The sequence below is a fragment of the Canis lupus genome, chromosome 28, assembly GCF_003254725.2.
Source record: "Canis lupus dingo isolate Sandy chromosome 28, ASM325472v2, whole genome shotgun sequence".
Lineage (NCBI taxonomy): Eukaryota > Metazoa > Chordata > Mammalia > Carnivora > Canidae > Canis > Canis lupus.
In genome coordinates this window covers 17,081,939-17,099,226 of record NC_064270.1, presented here as the reverse complement: position 1 = coordinate 17,099,226, position 17,288 = coordinate 17,081,939, and the positions used below count along the sequence as shown (strand labels likewise).

The window sequence follows — 17,288 nt, the reverse complement described above, 5'->3', positions numbered from 1 at the left end:
TAAAATTATCCACATGGAAGTGGGGCTATATCAGAAATATATCAGAAATCTGATGTACATGCAACCTCCCTCACCAGCTGATGTTCCATATGCTGCAGTGAAATCAGATTCATTAAAAGGGTTTAAAACACACAGAATATTAATACAAATGACTTCCTCCAGTGGTATATCTCTCTAGAAACTCTGGTCCCTGAACATTTTACAGGTTTCAGAGCCAAAGTAGAGGGGGCTGAAATAAGAAGTAATAGCAGAAAGAGTATCCAGGGAGCAAAGGAGACACTTCATTCATCAGGAAGACAGCAGTTGTGTTGGAAGGTGGGGCAGGGGTTTAGGGAGCCAGCTGGCAGGCTCACCCAGAAATCTGTGCCCTGTTCATTGGAGATACATTTCTGCTCATCTCTTCATTTCAAAGACAGTGGGGAAAGTCTAGCCTTTTGAAATGGGTTCAGCACTCCTATAGACAGAGATGGGCAATTATGAGTTCAAATACCAGTGGCCTATTCCCAAAAGTTCTCTCCTTCACTTACTGGATCATTCATGCATTCATTTAGCATATTATTGAACACCCACTTGAATAGGCACCATAGTAGCTCAATCAAGAACATGCACTCTAAACTGAACTTTGCTTAACCGACCTGCTAGATTAACTGATGCTCTTGTTGTTTCTGATGCCCACCTCAATCACATCCTTCCACATGAGTCACATATTACTCTACTCTCGTATACCCAAGTATTCCTTCTCCCACCTGGTGCATTATATGTTCACAAGAGCTAATTGTGTTTGTTCTCAAAACTATGTATAGGTGTCATACTTGTTATTATATTATAAAATTAAATAGTGTGTAAATCAACAGAAAATGAGCACAAAAAAATCCATGTTTCTATAAAAGCTTATTTGGATGTTTTGCAAAGGCTTGATAAAGGTGAGACATTTGAAAATGTGGTTGAATCAACTGTGAACAGGAAAAGTATAAAATATTGGGTGTTAGGAAGACTCCAGAATCTTTGAATTGTTTTCGTTTTCCCAATGTCTTCTCACTCCATTAAAAAAAAAAAAAAAACCTTGGGCAGCCCAGGTAGCTCAGCAGTTTAGCCCCACCTTCAGCCAAGGGTGGATCCAGGGGACCCGGAATCAAGTCCCACGTCGGGCTCCCTGCATGGAGCCTGCTTCTCCCTCTCTGCCTTGTGTCTCTGCCTCTCTCTCTCTCTCTCTCTGTGTGTGTGTGTGTCTCTCATGAATAAATAAATAAAATCTTTAAAAAAATTAAATTAAAAATTAAAAAATTAAAAAAAAATCAGGGGACATCAAGGTGGCTCAGCCATTGGGCATCTGCCTTTGGCTCAGGGCGTGATCCCAGTCCAGGGATTGAGTCCCACATTAGACTCCCTGCAGAGAGCCTGCTTCTCCCTCTCTCTGCCTCTCTGTGTGTGTCTCTCATAAATAAATAAATAAATAAATAAATAAATAAATAAATAAATACATAAATAAATAAATAAATAAATAAATCTTTAAAACAAAATCAGGAACTGAAAATTAAAGATGATGTATTACAGGTGTGATTTAAACAAGAACAGAGACCTAGATCACTAACCAGCAGACCAAAATGCAAAGAAAAGACCTTGAGCTTGCTTGTCTTTTTTAAAAAATGGGTAAATAAACATACAGCTCTCAGCTTTACATCGAAATAATATGTTCAGGCTATGTGTGTATTTTTTCTATGACTTCCCGAAATTTCACACACATTTTTCAATTACCAGCAACTGGTCTCCATCGTAGAATACAAACAACTACAATCTTGTGAGTCATGGGCTATAATGGAGCCACGTGAATGGGAAAGTAGAGGCAGAAGGGGTGAGATGGAACATCTGAACCAGGCTTGTTGTGGATAAGGCAGGAAAAGGGAAGAGAAGAAACCTTCAGGGAGGAGAATATGTGTAGCGTCTTTAAGAAGAAGAGCTAGTATGGCAAAGTCGGGGTGAAGGGTATCCCCTTCACACAGAACCACATCTCGAAAGGCACATGGTATTCTGTGAATCTCCAAATGAGGTGGTATGACTGAAACATCAAACATATGGTGGCATTCTTTCCACAATGATTTACACACTCTTGGTTCTGCCAGGTGCTGTCCTGGGATGTGCACTCACGAGCCCTATTTCCTTGCTGCTCCAAGGAGAAGGTGATCCATCATATTTTACAAAGCCTCTTCACATACACTTTCCAGAAAGTTGACCCTCAGAAGGCTGGAACCGGAGTCTGCCTGTGTTTAGCTATCTACCACCACCTCCACCCCACCCTAGATTTCCAACCCCATGCAGGGCCCAAAGGTATTTCTCAGAAAATATCATAGAAGTGAACTGGAACAGGCTATCCATTCTGATTGACAAGAAATCCACACTGCTCAAGATGACCCAGAGTTGAAAATAACTGCATCATTTTCTCTCCTGTTTGATGCTATTTCCTTTGAAACTGAAATGCTTACCCAACCACCCAAATGCCACTGAAATGGGTGACAGATTAGATTACCTGATAAACACCTCTACACCCTCCAAGAAATTTCCTAGTAATCACAGCAACTGCTATCTTTTCCAGCTGGTTCCTGACAACGTTTCAAAATGAATCCTCCTACACTCTTATTTTTACCCTCGACTAGCTGACTTTAATGGTAATCTCCTTAGGTTGAGAGCCCAGATGGAGTTGAAAATCTCTTTGATTTCTCTCAGAAGGGAACTTTGGTAGGAAGTAGCTCCATCAGGCCACTCTAACACGTTTTGCTTTCATTTTTCTCCCTGCCCTCACACCCAACCCTTATCATTTTATCTAAACTACCCTCCCATTGGCTTTCTTTATAGTGTTCAGCTTCTAAACAAGGAACCCAAAATCTCCCTTCGTCTTTGGGAATATTTTTGTTTAAAAGGGTCAGGAAAATTTAAACTCTTGTATAATCAATCGATTTGAAGTTTTGTCTACCATTAATGAATATGATCACCTGAGGGTACCACAGGTGTTTTGTTCACCAGTATATCCCCAATGCCTAGCAAAAGCAATGACAGTAAGCAGGTGCTCAGTAAAGAGAAAAAGAATGAATGGGTAATCCTTACAACAGCCCCATAGGGTGAGCAAGGTGGATATTCTTATAGTTGATGACAGACATGAAGATTAGGTAGTTTGCTCAGGGTCACTCAGCCTAAGACTCACCAATGTCTGTCTAGTGCCATTTTACTAGACCATGTACCTGAACTCCAACATTAGAACCAGAAGATTTTTCTTGGCTTCTACAGAGCTAGCATCAAGCCCCCGAGTTTAGTCCAAGGTCCATAGCTCTCAAGATGGAAGTGCAAAGCCTGGAAAAGGGGCTTTTGGAAACACCGCTAAAAATTGGAATCCTGTAACAACACATCTGCATAAGAAACAGGAAGGGAGTGGATGGAGGCTGCAGAAACACTGTGAATACACAGTGTGCTCATGCAGAGGAGTCCACATGGACCCCAGCGGGCTGTGTACACCAGTGATCTGCAAACTACTGTCCATGGGCTAAATCTGGTCCTCCATCTGTTCTTGTGAATAAAGTTTTATTAGAACACAGGCTTACCCATTCATGTACATAATGTGCATGGCAGCTTTACACAACAACAACAGAGTCCAGTAGTTCACCCTGTGACCCACAAAACCAAAAATATTGACTGTCGGCCCCTCTGCCCCTCTACAGAAACAGTTTGCCAACTCCTTGGGTACTAGACTCACTTAACAACAATACCTTACAGCAGCAGCAGCAGCTACAGAAATGAAACAAAGTACTACAAATGCACTACAATGTTCAATGAGCTGGGAAGGATCATTTTCCACCCAATACCAAAAAAAAAAAAATCACAAACCAATTACTTCAGTACTTGATACCTGCTTAGGAGCCTCTTGTCAATAGTATCTACTCTTGCCTGAACTTTTAAACTAGACATCCACTCCCTTCATTACCATTGCACTGAGTATTAGCACTCACTGGAAAAGCTACAAAAAACAAACTTTTTACTTTATTTTAAAAGAAAAATCAGAGAAAGGCACATTGTATGCAGTGCTACAAGTAAATGGAAACTCAGCATGCCTTGTAAAATGGTGTAGATCTCATTAAATGATTTCTTGGCTATTATCCTTTGGGCTCACCAATGGATCTGAATGGACTCTCCAGTTAAAGTGAATGCTCAAGGTGCTACTCTTTTGAAAGGAAATAACATATTGAAATCAGAAAAGATGACAACCAATTGTTAGGAATACGGATTGCAAATGAGGAGTGCCATTTTCCATCTTTAGGCTTTGCCACTGATATTCCCTCACAAATCTCTTACCCTCCCCATGTCTTACATTCCTAACCCATCAAATGGAGAAAATCTTATCCATCTCCCTCCTCCAAACCAGTGATGTGGAAGGGATGCACAAAACAGTGTTTGCTGTGAGCTTTTTAAGAGCCTCTCACAGGGAAAGGCTGTTTATGTGTACACTCCCTAAGCTCAGATTGTTCTCCAGGGAGGCTGGCACTCAGGAAATATGAACTTGACACAGTAGAACAAAAGCCTGGTAGCCAAAAGCAAATGACCTATTAACTCATCTCCTACATGAGCCTTATTGCAAGTAAAGCAACGCACGATGGAAAACTCACTATGGATTACATTCTGGTAACTTCTAAGAGAACTTCAACATCTTCAACCTTTAAGCAAGCATTGCTCTCTATCAGTATGAATATTTTTTCTGGAATTTGGGGCAGAAATTTGAAGACTTAAGTCACTTTATCCAGCCAAAGAGCTTGGGTTGTAGTTGGCTGTGAGATCCAGTAGGTCCCTGCCTCTGATAGCCACTTTGTTTGCTGCATACAGGTTGAACCTAAGGCAAAGTCCTTTGGTCCTGGAGGGGGCTGATGGTGTGAAGCAGAGAGCACCTAAAACCATAGGACCAAAGGACCCCACCCTATGATAGCAAGCATCAGCTGGTACCACCTTGAGCTGAGCTTCTCTTTCTCTCGCTTGCTCACTCTCTCACTCTCTCTCATTCTCTCTCAATCTCTTTCTCTCTCTCTCTGGTCTGGTCCATATACCTACCTTTGGGAAACTGCTTCTCCCACTCCACTTTATTCTGATGAGGCTGCCAACCAGAAAGTGCTGTCTCCTCGAGCCGCCCAGTAATTGGTCCAGTGGTATGGTGGACCCATGAATCAAGCAAGAACAACTTCTTCAGAAATAATAGTAAAGAAAGAGAGGGGAGGATGAAGAGGGGAACGAGGAAATGGACACTCTTTTCATCACTGCAAGCTCTGAATTGCCATCTTCCCCACCACATGAAGAATACCTGTTGGGAAATGAAGGCTGACAATGAGGAAAGCAGAGTTAGAAGGAGAGACAGAAAAAGACAGACTCCTCCAACTGAGCCTATAGAACCTACCACAACTGAAGCTACATCCACTCCAGACTTCTTAGTTGAATTTAGGTTAATTATTTAGTTTGGCTAAACACTCTGAGTTGAGTTTCTGTCACTTGCCACCTAAAGCTTCCTGACTGGAACAGTGAAGGCACATCTCATTTACCTTCACAAAATGATCAAGGGACAGAATGTGGATGGCTCAGGGCATACCATCCCACCCCTAAAACCACAGCTCAATGCCTACCCACACACTCAAGCATCTGAAGCACAGCCTTAGGCAGTGCTTTGACTTCATTCTGTTCCATGGCATGTTATGTTTGCAACATGTCAACAGTCTCTTGAATGGTTATTTATTACATTTTTATTTAGAACTGGGTGAGAAAATAATTTCTAAGAATCTTGGAATATATTATTTCTAGACGAAAGCTCACATTGCACCCAGATGCAATTATCCTAATGAGTAACTCAAATCATCCATCTTTTAAAATCTTGCATATTTTTAAAAATCTATTAGCTCCTATTATGTTGTAACAATCAACAATTTCCTGTTATCTTCTCATCTATTCTTCCTGATTATAACTTTTAATACTCTGTACCCAAATTCTTAAATCTCTTAAACTGATATCAAAGACTCTCACATCAGAGTGACTTTCTCCTCCTAATGTCCCACAAATACTCTAGTTGGCCCAGAAAAACTGATCCCCTCTTTCCCAAACAGACCATCACCATGCTGCCCTGCATTTGTGCAGGTGGCTCTTCTGGCCCAGAATGATCTGGCCCACCCATATTGCACTCACTCATCCAGCCAGCCCCATCCCAGCCTTCCTCAAGGACCAATTCCCACCCTCCTCTATGAAACAAGACTAGACATCCTAGCCTAAAGTTAACTCTTTTTCAGAGTTTGGACCTGTTTGCTACCTGGCATATACTTTGTAGGACAGTGATCCATATGTAGGATTGGTTTTATATTCTTGAGAAGGCACCCTGAGGATGAGTCTTCCCTACATAGCACGGCCCCCCTTCAAGAGCTCTGCCCCCACATCCATGGATGATAATGATAAGGTGAGGATACAGAGATGATGACTCAGTAATCAGAGACACTAAAACTAAAGCCCAAAGTATTCAATCTGCAAGATATGTTGGTAGTCCAGGCTTTTATTCTTATATGCATATACCCTTGGGTATTGTCAGTGCAAATAAGCCCTGGGAATCAGTGATTCAGGCACCTCTGTAGGATGCCCTGGAAGCTAACAAACATGATCCAAAGTAACATGATGCATCATCTCTGCTTACGAATACCTGACATTTCCTCACTAACCTTCAAACCTACTTGGAGCTCGTAGGGCCCTAGAATGCCCTTCCTTTTCCCATTCCGTTCATCTGAGTGCTACTCAGCCTCTAAGATCCTTCTGTTGTGAGACTATAGGGACCCATGCTGCTTCCCTGACTCCTCCATCCCACAGGAAACCCACTTCTTCCAAAATCCTACGGAAGGGAAGAATTCCATGGTTTGTGATGGACAACTGGTTACACGCTTCCCTGTGTTATTTAATGGTCTTCTCTTCTCAACTGGATTGCAAGCTCCTGGGGGTAGGGACAATTCTTTGCACAGCTTGGTTACCTTTCCTGAGTCAAAGCCAGAGTTAGACAGGGTGGGCGTTCAATAGCCATTTGTTCAATGAGGGGTCTAATTAAATTTCCTTATAATGACATCACTCCTCTTTCTTCCTAAATGGCTTTATATGTAATTTGTGAGCGCTGATATACATGTGTGTATATGTACCTGTGCTTAAGGTCAGCCATACAGTGAACTGTGAGAGTGACACTAAAAGGGCAGTTGAATGTCGAAAGTAAACAAAAACCCTAAAAATTCTCCCCAAGGAATCTGAACACACTGAATTCATTGGGTGCTCCAAATGTTATGTATCAGTGTACACACTCTGTGTACACAACTTAGATATGTTCGATGGGCTGTTATTTGCTGAAGGAATCTAAGGACTTCAAAACAGGAAACCTGGTCTTAGGTCCCCGCCTTATCACTGATCCAGTAGGAACTTGCATGAGCCAGTAAACTCTGACCCTCAGGTTTCACACTTGTAAAATAGGGCTACTAAGTGTCTGCCCTGCTTCACAAGAGTGCTGTGTGAAGGAAAGGAGGGAGTGCTTCGACAAAGTGATGGTGCTGCATGCATGGACTGTGGATTTGCACGGTCCGTGATTTCCTGGAGAGATGCTCCAATAGGGGCCCTCATGGAAACCTCCTGTCCTGAACTTGAGGTAATACAGTACAAAATACATGAAAAAGTCGCCCTTTGCTAAAGCACGATGGGGCAGGCAGCATCAGGTGCATTGGGCCCACATGGGCTCCCGGATAATAGAATTAAACCACAGACAGGACCATGAATATGCTGAATGGCATCATTAAATTTAGACCTTTCACTTAGATGCATTAATAGGGCTATAGATCAACTATTATGTCAGAGAGTGTGTTCTGGATGCATTTTAAAATTAACTATTCATAGGGGATCATTTTCTAAGTGTATTTACATGTTGGAGGCTCAGCACCCCCACAGTGCACCTGTTCTCTTTGAACAGCTCTCTCATTGTGTAAAGCCTAAAACACCTGTGAGCATTTTAACTGGCTTGGGTGACAGCCCTGTGATCATCAGCATATGTGCTCGGATCAAAGCCCATACCCTAAAACTGCAAAGGAAGAGCACACCAGTTATCCTAACATCAGCATACAGGCAAAGCCCACTGTACAGGAGAGGTTCTCTGTGACATAAATACAAATGGCAGGCAGGACCAGGGCGTAGGCCATCAGGCCAAAACAAACTTTCACCAAGGAAGACTTTGGTGCACCACACCCTTTCTTGTCCAAATATTTTTCTGATGGTCAATGACGTCTATAAAATCAGGCACCTCTGATTGTGTACTAAGGAAGGCTCCGCCTTTTAATCTCTCCTCAAGCTACACTGAGCCTTGAAATCAATTCAATGATTATTGATTCAGCTACTATTGTGCATCCAACCCTGTGTGAGCTGAGGGTCATTTATCTAAGTGGTATAATGGATGTGTGAACAAGGATATTCACAGCAGCTTGTTTCACTATATTGAAAATCTGGAAACAACTTCAATACCTACCGATGGTAGTTTTAAATAAATGTTAGAGCAGCCATTCAATGGAGTATTGTGCACAAACATCAGAAAGAATGGAGGGTATTTATATATACAGGTCTGGAAAGATGCCCAATTAGAAGAAGTGCAAAAGTAAGTGACACAAGAGAATCTATGATGGGACCTCATTAAAAAATATACACATATATATGCACATATATGCATGCAATGAAATGCATCATTGTAAATCTATAGGGATAGGATCATACACATATAGAGAAAATCCAAGGGAGGCATGTGCTAAATTTATGATAGTGGTTACTTCGAGAAAATGGAATTGTGTTGAGAAGCAGGGATGGAAAAGCACCTTTCACTGTTATGCTACACATTTCAGTAATGAATGAATTTCTTCCCATTCCTTTTCTACTTCTGTTATAATCACCTGCAAAAGGTTATTTCAAAACAATATACTAGGCCCTTTTCCATCAGTGGAGCCTCCATTATCCTAACCACTCCCACTGATGACCATCAGCTAAATTCCGTAATGCTCCAGCAAATAAGAAACCACAAACACACTGTAGGGACACACACAGGCACACACACTGGGAAGACTGAAAGAGCAGGTGCAGATGATAACACGTTCCCTCTTCCCCTGCTGGATTTACAGCACTTCCTTTCCTCATTAATTCCCCCCTAAAAGACTGAGTTTGGTTAAGCTCTTCCTAAAAGCAAAAATATCTTTGGGAAGATCCTTAAGAGAGCATATCACTTCTAGTAAAATAAAATTTAAAAATCATCATGATAAATTCCCTTACACAGAGCTGATCCAAATGTCCCAAACCACTTCTTATAATGAAGTTTGACATGAATCAATAGGAAGGCTTCCTTCACAGCTCCAAAGAATTCCTACTTTCACTGAAATTTATTAAGCCCTGATCACAACTGCATATTCAATATTTTTCCAAAATACAGAAAAGTGGCTTGAAATTTTATAGCTATATATTTTATGAAATGTTAAAGCTAATAACATGAAAGATACATTTACAGAGGACCTAATGCTTTTCAAGCACTACCCTGGGCACTAAGATCAATGATTTCATTTAATTATCACAAAACAGAAGTGTCTTGGGTTGGGTATCAGGAACTCAAAGAGAGATTTGCATACAGGAGGGTTTTTTCAGGGGAGAGGCTCAAGACAACTGTCCAGGGAGAAGCCAAGTCTGGAGACTTGGGCAGAAGGCCATGAAGTCTCCTTCTTGGGAAGACAAAGGGAAGATGCAGCCACAACAGAGGCCTCTGCCCATCCACAGGAGTCAGGAGTCATCCAGCCTTAGGTCTAGATGCCAGGTCACTTGACCCTCAAGGTGGACACAGGCTGCCCTCAGGGAACAGGTGTGACCTTGAGCTAGGCAGCTCTCATAGACTGAGGGCAATCCCTGGGGAGGACTCAGCTGCCAGCATTCATGGCAGGAGTGGGGGAACAGAGGGAAAAAGAGGCACATCTGGAAGGGAGGGATCTTGGTGATACAACACAACATCCACTGTTTCACTTATAATAACCACGTTCATAGAAAACGTGAGAAATTAACTAGCCCAAAGCAAACAGAGAGGCAGGATTTGACTCATCTACTTCTAAAATTCCTTCCCTGATCCCCTGCTGCCTCCCCAAACCAAGTGCCCACCTGGGGCCTCTGCCTCAGAGAAGGGTAGTTTCAGGTTCTGTTATCTGACAATTTGGATTTCTGTGCTGATAAGAATATCCGTGTGCCCACCAAAAGGACAGAGGGGGAAAGTTTTTAATCTATCAAGCCAAAGCTAGTTGTCACCAACAGAGAAGAGGGACTCTGCTAACAACCACACGGATAATCAAGGCTCTGCTATTCCCCAATCACTTCAGCTCAGCAGCACCTCACCCAGAAATGCATGCTCCTCTTGCTCGCACCACGTGACTCACTGAAAGGTTTCATTCCAAACGCAGGCTTGAAAAATCCATTTATTCGATCCCATTTCCACTCTCCATGTTCCATAATAAACTACAAGGCTAGGATCTCCATGGGACAAACTGGATGACAGGAAAATGCACGTCTTGTCTCATGGGAAAAGAAGTTAATAAGACAGGAGAGAAGAAAGCTGAATCAAAGACTCTCCTTGCATATGCTTCCAACAGAGGGATCCACATCAAACCTCAGATCCATCCATCGCCAGCTGTACCTTGTGAGGCAGGTTATCTTGGATGCCTGTTTTCTCCACTGTTAAGTGGAAAGCGATGATGCACAGACCTCATAGGGTCAATGTGAAGATTAAATGGGATGATGAACATTAAGTGCTTAGCACGGTGCATGTGCAGACAGCACTTAGCAAATGTTAGCTCTTGGTTATTACTGTCAGGGTTGTGAATGTAATCATCGGTGCCCTCCCAATATCCAATGGCAGCACGAAGTCAGAATGAATGAAAATGTGGTAGATGGATTGGGTTTTTCTGAACCTTCCGTGAAGTAGGTTGACTTATAAATGGCTTTGCTTTCCTATTTAGAGATACCCCTTAAAACAGCAAGTCCTCCCCCGAAATTCTCTATCCTCTCCGGCACTTCACAGCTCCCACGGTGTGGCCCATGGAACGACAGGAGCTCACCATCACTGGCTGTGTGTGAAGCTCACACACCCAGCGAGAGCTTCCTCTCTTCCCAGTACACACACTGGAGCTCAGCCCACTTGCCTTTGCCTCCTGGCTTCACCAGTTAAAGATAAAGCCTGAATTGATGCTTTCTCCTCTACTGGAGAAGGCAAGGTTCCCAGATCTGCCAGTCCCACAGACGCTACCTTACTGTTGTTAAACCTGTTTACAAATCCCCTAAGAAGAGGAAGCCTCAAAGCTCATGGGCTCAAAGAGGCTTTGCAGTATGAGGAGTGCCCTTGAGCTAGACCAGTGTTTCTAAGTGTGTGATCCCCAGCTGACCTCCAACAAAATCACCTAAGTACCTCATTAAAAATGCAGACTCCCAGGACTCCTCAACCAGAATCTTTGGAGCAGGGCCCCAAAAGTTGCATAAACAGATTTCCAGATGATCCTGATTCAACTCAAGTTTGAGGGCTCCTAGGATATAGGCATATTTGGGGCAGCCTCGGTAGCGCAGCAGTTTAGTGCCGCCTGCAGCCCAGGGTGTGATCCTGGAGACCCAGGATCGAGTCCCGCATCGGGCTCCCTGCATGGAGCCTGCTTCTCCCTCTGCCTGTGTCTCTGCCTCTCTCTGTGTCTCTCATGAATAAATAAATAAAATATTTTTTAAAAAAGGATATAGGCATGTTTTCCTTCACAGCCTAGATCACCAGCCTTGGTGATCATGATCTTTTTTTTTGAACCTCCTCAATCTCTGAATATCTAACCCCTGCCCCCATATGTCCCAAACATTCACTCACTGGCCAGCAAATTTTTATTTGACACTTGAAAACATGTAGTCTATTCATGTTTCCATTATCCATGGAGAGATGTTCCATTTTCTCAGGTAGAGTGTAAGCTTCACAAGGACAAGAACAATAGTTCATTCAACAAACACAAGGCATCCAAATACGGGGACCCATCCCTGTGCAGGCAGCATGGGGGTTAGAAAAGTCTAAGCCCTTGCCTAACCTTACAGGATCTCACTGTGTATACACAGAAAACTCGACCCATTCTACCCAAAGGCCTCAAATACATTTGCATCTTGACCACTGAAGCACCTGTAATCCAGACGTATGGCTGGAAGTCACAGACCACATGCTCTTTCTCTGCTGCTACAGACACAGACCTCCCTGCTGTAGTCCATGCTTCCCTCTATTTTTTTCTCCCCAAGTCTTCCCATATTCTCCATTCTCCCTACTCTTCTGTAGCTGATGAGGAAGGAGAATGAAGGCTCAAATCCTTTCTCAGATCCATACTGAGACAGTCCCATCTCAGAAAGACTGCCAGGCTACTAAAAAGACCCCAGCACCAGAGGCCACCCCCAATCAATCACCTGACCTGACCCCAAATCAGATCCTGATCCACTCACAAATATCTGCCTGTATCCACACTGCCCAGTAAGAAACCAGACACTCAGTCCATGCAACTAACCAAAAGAGACACACATGGCAACATCACAAGCCACGTGGTGAGGGACAGAACAGCCAGTGAGTGTTACTATAGCATCTATTCCACATCCTGAGGAAGTAAAAGGAACAGAGAAAAATAGTGCTCCGAGAAAGAGGCGGAAAACTGAAATGAGTGTTGTCTCCAAGGCCAAGGTCAAATGTTCCAGACCAGACACGAAGCAGAAAAACAAAATGGCCCCAGTGAGGAGAGGGATGAATCAGGACACGCTTCCCAGAGTATGTCATGTAAACTCAGATCTGATTTCTTTCTCTTTTATTGGTACTTATCCAACAGAGCCTTCTTTATTTCTGTTTCTCTTAATAATTTTATTTTATTTTTTTTTTTAGTTTTCTAAACCCACACACAAAACCACTTCTTCCAACCTTCCCTCCCTAGTGGTTCTCACCCTCCTCCTACCCAGCTCCCATCACAGAAGACCATAGCCTGGTTGCTAATGCAGTGGGCCAGCCGAGTGCGAGAGGTCCAGGGGTCCCTCTGTCACTATGTGGATGGAATTCCTCTGTTTGGTTGCCATGACACCATGGCGCTGGGCTCTCCAGCCTCGTTACCATGGAGTCCTCCCTTCCCCATCCCTTACCGCATGTCAGGAGGGCAACAGCACTGCTAGCAAGCTGCCCAAGGCTGCTGGCCAAGCCCGTCCTCCGGACGGTGTCCTAGAAGAATTCAGTGGTCTGAGCCAGCTGCAACCACCCACCCGAACCAAAGCAGCCTGCAGAAGCGTTTTCCAGCAGACCCCTCAGAAGGTTAGCTACATAGAAACAGGCTTTTAAAATCTTTATCTGAAAAACAAAATGCTCTGAACACATGTAGGTGCTCTCTTCCATAAAGAAACCAACGGATCATTGCTAGCAGAGGAAAGCCCTCGGCACAGTCTGTCTGGTCCCATGAGGCACAGGCAGGGTTCAGCAGGGCCTGTTTGGATCATGGATAACTGGGAAACACCTGTTGCCTACCCACTACCTTCGAGCCCAACACTATACCTTCATCTGCTCAATGTTCTCATGCTACTGAACAGGAGGAAGAGGAGGAATATGAAAGAAGAGAAATATGTTTGTGCAATGAAAATAAATATAAAGCTTCCTGCTGCACAGAAGTGTACACTTCTGAATTAACATCCTGCGCTACATGAGGGTCCAGCTAGCTAGATAAGGGCGAGGCACCCCAGATGAAGACATAAAATCTGGGTTCTAGTCCTGCCTCAGATGTGTGACTCTGGGCAAAGCATTTCTTCTCCATGAGCCTTGGTTTCCTCCTGCAGAAAAGCTCTGGGTGGAGAATCTCTCAGGTCCCTTCCCAGGAGGCCAGGCTTCACTCTTAGCAGGAGTTCCAGGGACTAAACATTTAGATCCTCAAATTTGCTCCCTATCTCCTTGCCTGGAGGAGTTCCAGGGTCCAGAGAAGGGCTTCACCACCAAGAACAGGCATTTGTGAGTTGTGCCACCGAGGGCCAGATGTATTTATAAGGGAATCTCCCAGCTGCAGGCAAGGGACAAAGGACACTCCAGCCCTCAGTGTGCCAAAACCCAGAGCTGACTCAGGCACTGTAGGTACTCTTCATCAAACATCCTACATATTTTCAGAAAAAGAACCCTTCTGTTGACTAGATTGTAAGTAACCAAACAGAAAATTTCAAAGACACATATATATTAAAATTAAAATGTGCAAAAGGAAAGAAACGATAATGGCACACACTGGAATTATCTGCTCTAAACTTAACTAAGGTAGCCACATACAAGACGGAATGTACAGTTACATAGAAATTGGCCCCCATGTCCCTTCTCCATTAATCACATCTAGGGAATCCTGACTTGGAATTCCTTTTCTCCTGGCCTTCAGTGTTCCTGCTCCACATGCCTCTCCCTCTCCAACCCATCAGCAAATAACCCTGAGTTTAGGTGTGAGGACACAATGGTGACCCAGCTAACAGAGCCTTGCCCTCCTAGGTGCTATCCTCTAGCAGTAAAGACTGACAAAATAATTAGCTAGGGGTAAGGTGAGTCAGGGCAGGCCTCTCTGACAGGGTGACATTTAAGCTGAGATCTGAGGGTTGATATGGCAGCTGTTGCATTGAACAGTGACAAGATGAGGGTATCCCATGATGATCCAATAGCACATGCCAAGGCCCTGAGGTAGGAATAATAAAAATATATGATTCAAAGAACTTTCAGTGTGGATGAAGAGACAAATATGCAATCACAATTTCATAAGGTAACAAGGGCTTCACTGTCACTACACACAAAGCAGACCATAGGAGAAATAGCCCTGAAGGTCAAGTCTCCCAGGGGCTGGTCAGGAGGGCTTCTCAGAGGCAGAGGTATCTGAGCTGAATTTTGAAGGATGAGATCTTGCCAAGAGAGGAGAAACACAGAGTGACAAAGGCCTGAAAGTATGAGGGGTAAAGAGCTTTCTTAGAACTAAAAGCATTTCCATTTACCAGGAACTTCAGGGGGTAAGAGAGGAGTGATGGAGAAACAGCAAGAAAGAGAGAAAATGGGCAAGTCCTGAAGGGTCTTTTGTGCTAAGGTAAAAAGAATGGGGGCCAGAGTTTTGAGCCCCCTGAACATATGAAACAACAGAATATTAACCCCATAAAAGGGCATCCCCAACTGCACTAAAGATGATGGCTTTTCTACATGTCACACCCTCACTTTGGGGGCATGCTTGCCCACCTGGAGGGGTGGGGACTAGGCTCATCTCCTCGGGGTCACACAGAACCTAACCCCTGGTGTTCCCTTGCTGCGGCGAGGGGGTGCTCAGGACGCTGCCGGGGAGGTTCTGGAGTCAGCACGTGGAGGGGCAGAAGCCTGTGGGTGTGGAACAGCAGGTAACCAAGGATGCATCAGAAGCCCACCCACACCAGCTCTCTCAGAAAGACTGCTGGGGGGGGCAGGAATGAGGAGGGGAGTGGGGAGGCGATGGGGAGCAGGGAGGAAAGGGGGGCAGAGGAGAAGAACTAGAGCAGGGACAGGAGAGTGGAGTGCGCGGCCCAACACGCCCACAGGGGGGGCACACTCAGGAGCTTCCAGGAAGAAAACAGGAGCGCTCCCCACTGCCCACTACCCCCGCTGGGATGGGCGCGGGCCCCTCGGTGTGGCTGCTCCCTGTGCCCAGGGCCTGTGCCTCTGCGCACCCTGATCCACAGCACCCTCCGTACCCCCTGCGCCACCCACCCTAGTCCCCCCACACAGCCCGGTCGGGGAGAGGCTTGATTGAGCAGGGTTCCCAGATACAGGGCGTTTGGTGGAATTTGAACTTCAGATATGCAATAAATAAATGTACTGGCACTTTTATTTGCTAAACCTGGCAATGCTATGACTGACGATTCAGGTATGTGAGTTCCTTTTACTTTTGCTCCAAATTCCTAACCCAAAGCTACACATGATGGTGAGGATGAGGGCGGGGGGTGGAGAGAAGGAGGACTAATGTTTTGAGATGCTATGTGCCAGGCACTTTGCAAAGTGAAGTACACGCCTTATTTCATCAAATCCTCAGGACGACCCTGTGAGATCAGTATTATTACTATTCCCACGGTACAAATGAAGAACCTCGGGGTTAGGACCTGTTGACCGCAGCCAGAGAACTAATATTGGAACCAGGAGAGTCAGGCTCCAGAGCCTATGACCTCCAGCTCTGAGCTCCCTTCCCCCCTCTCTCCAGATACACAGTGGATCTGGAGCTATGGGTGAGCCAAAGCATTGATATGCTGAAATTATTACCTTTCGACTTGAAGCCACTGCCCCAGGAGAATCCTGAAGGGCGTCTCTTCCCCTGCCTCCCACTGGTGCTCCAGGCTCTCCCTCGGCTCCTGCTCCCAGCACATGAACACACTCCAAGGAGAACTTTCCATCAGTCATTTACACCTTAATGTGTATTTGTGTTTGCCATGACCTCTTCTAGACATTTGAACTTGGGGCTGTCTCATATTAGAAAATAAAAAAAAAAAAAGGTTCAGTCACTGGTGACATTTGGTCAAGAAAGGGCGTTTGCACTCACTCAGCCACTCCTTACCTAAAGGCAGCAGGAAGAGGGAAGAAACCCAGCGAGCTCCCAAGTGTCTCAAAGAGCACTTCACTCCCCAGGCCAGACAGGTTGGGGGATCTTTAAAAGTGTGAGTCATGTGCTCTGATTGATGGAGCTTACAGCTGGGAGAGAGAGGCCACCTTGGTGGAGGGAGAATTTTAAGCAGGACTGGAATGGATGGATGGATGGATGGATGGATGGATGGATGGATGGATGGATGCGGAGCCTGAGAGAAATGGCTCTATGGTTCTGAGAGACCACTGACTGCATGGAGCTCCTCCCAGGAGCCTAGGTCTTTTCCATCACATAGAGTGAGAGGTTCTAAACACAAGTAGAAAGGAAGAGATGGGAACAGAATAGCCAGGAAAAGTAAGGAGGGGGAAAGCAAAGCAGGAAAACAGAGCAGAAGAAAAAAAAAATGTGTCATTCTGAATTCATCTAGTTCCCTCTTAAGGTTCCTGAACCTTCCAGGCTTGTTACACCAGGGTAGAACCAGCCCCATGGGGACCCCAGCTTTTCATCTCTGCAATTTACTGGGTGTGGGTGTTCTAAAGCTCACAATGATCAGCATTTTGTCACTTTATTTGCCCAGGAGGCTGGCTGCAGGGGTGAGTAAGG

At 44.6% G+C, this 17,288-nt stretch overlaps 1 protein-coding gene and 1 long non-coding RNA gene across 3 annotated transcripts in view; both read right to left on the bottom strand.

Annotated features, from left to right (window-relative positions):
* SORCS3 (sortilin related VPS10 domain containing receptor 3) overlaps nucleotides 1-17,288 on the bottom strand; it is a 581,582-nt gene that overhangs the window by 525,630 nt on the left and 38,664 nt on the right. The gene's annotated exons all lie outside the window — the stretch shown is intronic.
* Nucleotides 1-17,288, bottom strand: part of LOC112672301 (uncharacterized) — a 79,102-nt gene that overhangs the window by 44,148 nt on the left and 17,666 nt on the right. Inside the window, exons 2-3 of one of the 2 annotated variants that reach the window (XR_004810090.2) lie at nucleotides 5,086-5,332; nucleotides 223-454 (exon numbers count right to left, since the gene is read on the bottom strand). This is a non-coding gene — a long non-coding RNA (uncharacterized LOC112672301). Of the gene's footprint in view, nucleotides 1-222; nucleotides 455-5,085; nucleotides 5,333-17,288 lie in introns of those variants that run through there. The other variant, XR_007406759.1, reaches the window with a different exon arrangement.